Genomic DNA, 5,084 nt, shown 5'->3' with positions numbered 1-5,084 from the left:
CAAGGGAAATTATTATTCAGAATTTTTATGCTCGGCTTTCTCGTAATGATCAATCCATGCTCGATACCTCTTGTACTGGCTCTTTGATAAAGAAGACTATTGAATTCAAATGGGATCTCTTGGAAATAATTAAATGCAACTTTGAAGATTGGGAGCTCGATGAAGGTAAGGAGTCAGGTATAAAGCCTGAATTTGATTGTCTTAAAACTATTATGGACACCGATGCTTTTCATGAATTTAGCACAAAATATGGACTTGACTCTAAGATATTAGCTTCTTTCTGTGAATCAATTGCTACTCATGTTGATCTCCCTAAGGATAAGTGGTTTAAATACCATCCACCCATTAAAGTAAAAGTAATAGAACCCATTGAAGCTAGAGAAGAAACCACTACTTATAATGTTGATCCAGTTATTCCTAGAAACCACCTTTTCTGTTAGGATAAAATAACATTCTAAAGCTTCAATTGTGGTTCACAAGAGTTATACAAGAACACCTACACCCTTTGAACAAATTAAAGTTGAACCTAATGTTGCTATGGTTAAAGATCTCTTGATAGAAAATGTTGATGGGCATGTTATTTATTTCTGTAATGAAGGTACTAGAATTGCCAAACCTGATGAGAAAGATAAACATAGACATGTTGTTGGCATGCATGTTGTCTATGTTAAAATAGGAGATCATTGTTATCATAGCTTGTGTGGTTTGGGTGCTAGTGTTAGTGCTATCCCATTTACTTTATATCAAGAAATTATGAATGATATTGCACCTGCTGAGATAGAAGATATTGATGTTACTATTAAACTCGCAAATAGAGATACTATCACACCACTTGGGTTTGTTAGAGATGCTGAAGTCTTGTGTGGGAAAATAAAATATCCTACTGATTTTCTCGTTCTTGGTTCCCTAGAAGATGATTTTTGTCCCATAATATTTGGTAAACCTTTCTTTAACACGGTTAATGCTAAGATAGACTGTGAGAAAGAAACTGTTAGTGTAAGCTTCAGTGACGTGACTCATGAGTTTAATTTCTCCAAATTCCGTAGACAACCTAGTGATAAAGAGTCACCTAGTAAAGATGAGATTATTGGTCTTGCTTCTATTGTCATGCCTCCTACTAATCCTTTAGAACAATATTTTCTAGACCATGAAAATGATATGCATATGGATGAAAGAAATGAAATAGGTGAGATATTCTTTAAACAAATACCTGTTTTGAAAAACAACTTGCCTGTTGAGATTCTTGGAGATCCTCTACCACCCAAGAGTGATCCTATGTTTGAGCTTAAACAATTGCCTGATACTTTGAAATATGCTTATCTTGATTAAAAGAAGTTATATCCTATTATTATTAGCGCTAACCTTTCATAGCATGAAGAAAAGAGATTATTGAAAACTATGAGGAAGCATCATGCCGCTATTGGATATAGTCTTGATGATCTTAAGGGCATTCGTCCCACTTTATGTCAGCATTAAATTAATATGGAACCAGACGCTAAACTAGTTGTTGATCATCAGCTATGGTTAAATCCTAAGATGAAAGAAGTGGTAAAAATGAACTATTAAAGTTTCTGGAAGAAGGTATAATTTATCCCATAGCTGATAGTAGATGGGTAAGTCCTGTTCATTGTGTCCCTAAGAAGGGAGGTATTACGGTAGTTCCTAATGATAAAAATGAACTTATCCCACAAAGAATTATCATAAGTTATAGAATGGTAATTGATTTTAGAAAATTAAACAAAGCAACTTGGAAAGATCATTACCCTTTGCCATTTATTGATCAAATGCTAAAAATACTATCAAAACATACACATTTCTGCTTTCTAGATGGATACTCTGGTTTCTCTCAAATACCTGTGTCACAAGAGGATCAAGAAAAAACTACCTTTGCTTGCCCTTTTGGTACTTATGCTTATAGACATATGCCTTTTGGTTTATGCAATGCACCTGCTATCTTTCAAAGATGTATGACCGCTACATTCTCTGACTTATTTGAAAAGATTGTTGAGGTTTTCATGGATGATTTCTTCGTTTACTAGACTTCTTTTAATGATTGCTTAAGCAACCTTGATCGAGTTTTACAGAGATGTGAAGAAACTAATCTTGTCTTGAATTGGGAGAAGTGCCACTTTATGGTTAATGAAGGTATTTTCTTGGGGCATAAAATCACCAAAAGAAGTATTGAAGTCGATAAAGCTAAAGTGGGTGCAATTGAAAAAATGATGTGTCCTACAAATATCAAAGGTATAAGGTCATGTCAGTTTCTATAAGAGATTTATTAAAGACTCCTCTAAAATTTCAAGGCCTCTCACTAACCTATTGCAAAAAGATGTTCCACTTGTTTTTGATGATGATTGTTCATAAGCCTTTGAAATACTTAAGAAAGCCTTAATCTCATCACCTATTGTCCCTGATTGGAACATACCCTTTGAAATTATGTGTGATGCTAGTGATTATGTTGTTGGTGTTGTTCTAGGACAAAGAGTTGATAAGAAATTAAATGGAATACATTATGCTAGGAAAACTCTGGAGAATGCTCAAAGAAATTATGCTACTACTGAAAAGGAATTTCTAGCAGTTGTGTTTGCTTGTGATAAATTCAGATCTTACACTGTTGATTCCAAAGTGATTATTCACACTGATCATGCTGCTATTAAATACCTTATGGAAAAGAAAGATGCTAAGCCTAGACTCATTAGGTGGGTTCTCTTGCTACAAGAATTTGATTTGCATATTATTGATAGGAAGGGAGCTGAGAACCCCATAGCACACAACTTGTCTAGGTTAGAAAATACTCTTGATGACCCACTACCTATTGATGATAGTTGTCCTGATGAACAATTAGCTGTCATAAATGCTTCTTGTAGTACCCCATGGTATGCGGACTATGCTAATTATATTGTTTCTAAATTTATACCACCTAGTTTTACATACCAACAAAAGAAAAATTCTATGATTTAAGACATTACTTCTGGGATGACTCACACCTTTATAAAGAAGGAGTAGACAGTGTTATTAGACGTTGTATACCTGAGAATGAATAGGAACAAATCCTATGGAACTGTCACTCCGAGTCATACGGAGGACACCATGTGGGAGACCGAACAACACATAAGGTATTACAATCCGGTTTTTATTGGCCCATTCTTTTCAAAGATGCTCATAAGTTTGTATTGTCTTGTGATGAATGTCAGAGAATTGGTAACATTAGTAGACGTCAGGAAATTCCTATGAATTATTCACTTGTTATTGAACCATTTGATGTTTGGGGTTTTGATTATATGGCACCTTTTCCTTCCTCCAATGGGTATACTCACATTCTGGTTGTTGTTGATTACGTTACTAAGTGGGTAGAAGCCATCCCAACTAGTAGTGATGATCACAACCCTTCTATTAAAATGCTTAAAGAAGTTATTTTCCAAAGTTTGGAGTCCCTAGATATTTAATGACGATGGTGGTTCACATTTTATTCATGGTGCTTTCCGTAAGTTGCTTGCTAAGTGTGATGGTAACCATAGAATTGCATCTCCTTTTCATCCTCAGTCTAGTGATCAAGTAGAGCAATAGGGAAATAAAATTGATATTGCGAAAGACTGTTAATAAGTCTAGAAAGAATTGGTAAGAAACTTGATGATGCATTCTGGGCTTATAGAACTGCTTACAAAAATCCTATGGGTATGTCTCCATGTAAAATGGTTTATGGAAAAACATGTCACTTACCTCCGGAATTAGAACATAAAGCTTACTGGGCAATTAAAGAACTTAATTATGATTTCAACCTTACCTGTGAAAAGAGGTTGTTCGGCATTAGCTCACTGGATGAATGGAGATCCCAGACCTATGAAAATGCCAAGTTGTTTAAATAAAAGGTTAAAAGATGGCATGGCAAAAGTATACAAAAGCGTGAATTCAACGTAGGTGACCAAGTCTTGCTATACAATTCCCTTTTAAGGTTTTTTGCAGGAAAACTTCTCTCCAAATGGGAAGGTCCTTACATCGTCAAAGAAGTGTATCGTTCCGGTGCCATCAAGATGAATAATGCCGAAGGCAATAACCCGAAGATGGAGAATGGGAAAAGAATCAAACATTATATCTCAGGTACACGTTTGATTCTTCCTTACATGTTAAGACTAATATTATTCATACCATAACACCGGAGGAGTACATAAAGGAAACCTACCAGAACACGCTAGAACCCTGAAAAGAAATAGGTATGTGATACGGTAAGTAAACCGACTCCAAAAGTTTCCCAAGGTGTCGGTGCAACAAATCCTGGGTCTGTTACCCTGACTGTGCACATGCACGGGATCAAGATTGAAGCACCAACCCAAGACAGAGTACAAGAAACCAAGAGATTGGAAGGACCAACAAGCAGATCAGAGGGACCAAGACCAATCCAGAGAAGCAAGATATCGTCAAGAGAAAGGCCTCCTTTGCCAGGCAGGCGAGCCCGGCAAGGGATGAGGCCACCCCCAGAAGAAGACGACCAAGGCGTCCCGACAGGGCCTGCCGGGACTTGCGGAAGCTAAATCACCTCACCACCCACTCCACCACGACTCACATCATCGATCAGTGCAGTGTCAAGCTGCAAAGTGATTAAGTGGCAGCCATTCGCCACATGACAGCCTCTCCCTACAGGAAAAACCACAAAGGACACCCGTCTCGCGACGTCTCAAACAAGCAGGCGTGGAGCTGGCAAGATAGTCCGGCAAGCCTTGTCGCGCAACAAACGATGTGACGTTAAGCGGTGCATTAAGTGTGCACTGTCAGCCCATAGAGTTAGGTATGATAACACTATTTGATGTCATATAAATGCATAATGACTACTTTGCCATTGTGGTCACCCCTTGATCTATAAAATGAGGCCCTTGGCAACCATAAACGGGGTTATAAGGTTGGATAACTCACACCCCCATACACGCGTAGTCGCTGCTGCATGAGGCAACCCTTGGCGGGCAAGTGTACTACGCTTCACCACCACATTTCCACCATCAATCCACCAAAAGTAGGAGTACGGTTTTATGCCTCGCGGTGGCCCATGCCTGGGTAAAACTACCCGTGTGATCTCTGTCGTGCTACCTCAC

At 38.0% G+C, this 5,084-nt stretch overlaps 1 pseudogene; it reads right to left on the bottom strand.

The window, feature by feature from the left end:
- LOC119309439 overlaps positions 1–5,084 on the bottom strand; it is a 20,029-nt pseudogene that overhangs the window by 9,891 nt on the left and 5,054 nt on the right.

The sequence above is a fragment of the Triticum dicoccoides genome, chromosome 5B, assembly GCF_002162155.2.
Source record: "Triticum dicoccoides isolate Atlit2015 ecotype Zavitan chromosome 5B, WEW_v2.0, whole genome shotgun sequence".
In the NCBI taxonomy this organism is placed as follows: Eukaryota; Viridiplantae; Streptophyta; class Magnoliopsida; order Poales; family Poaceae; genus Triticum; species Triticum dicoccoides.
The sequence above is the reverse complement of the archived record's forward strand: the minus strand, read 5'-3'. Positions and strand labels throughout refer to the sequence as shown.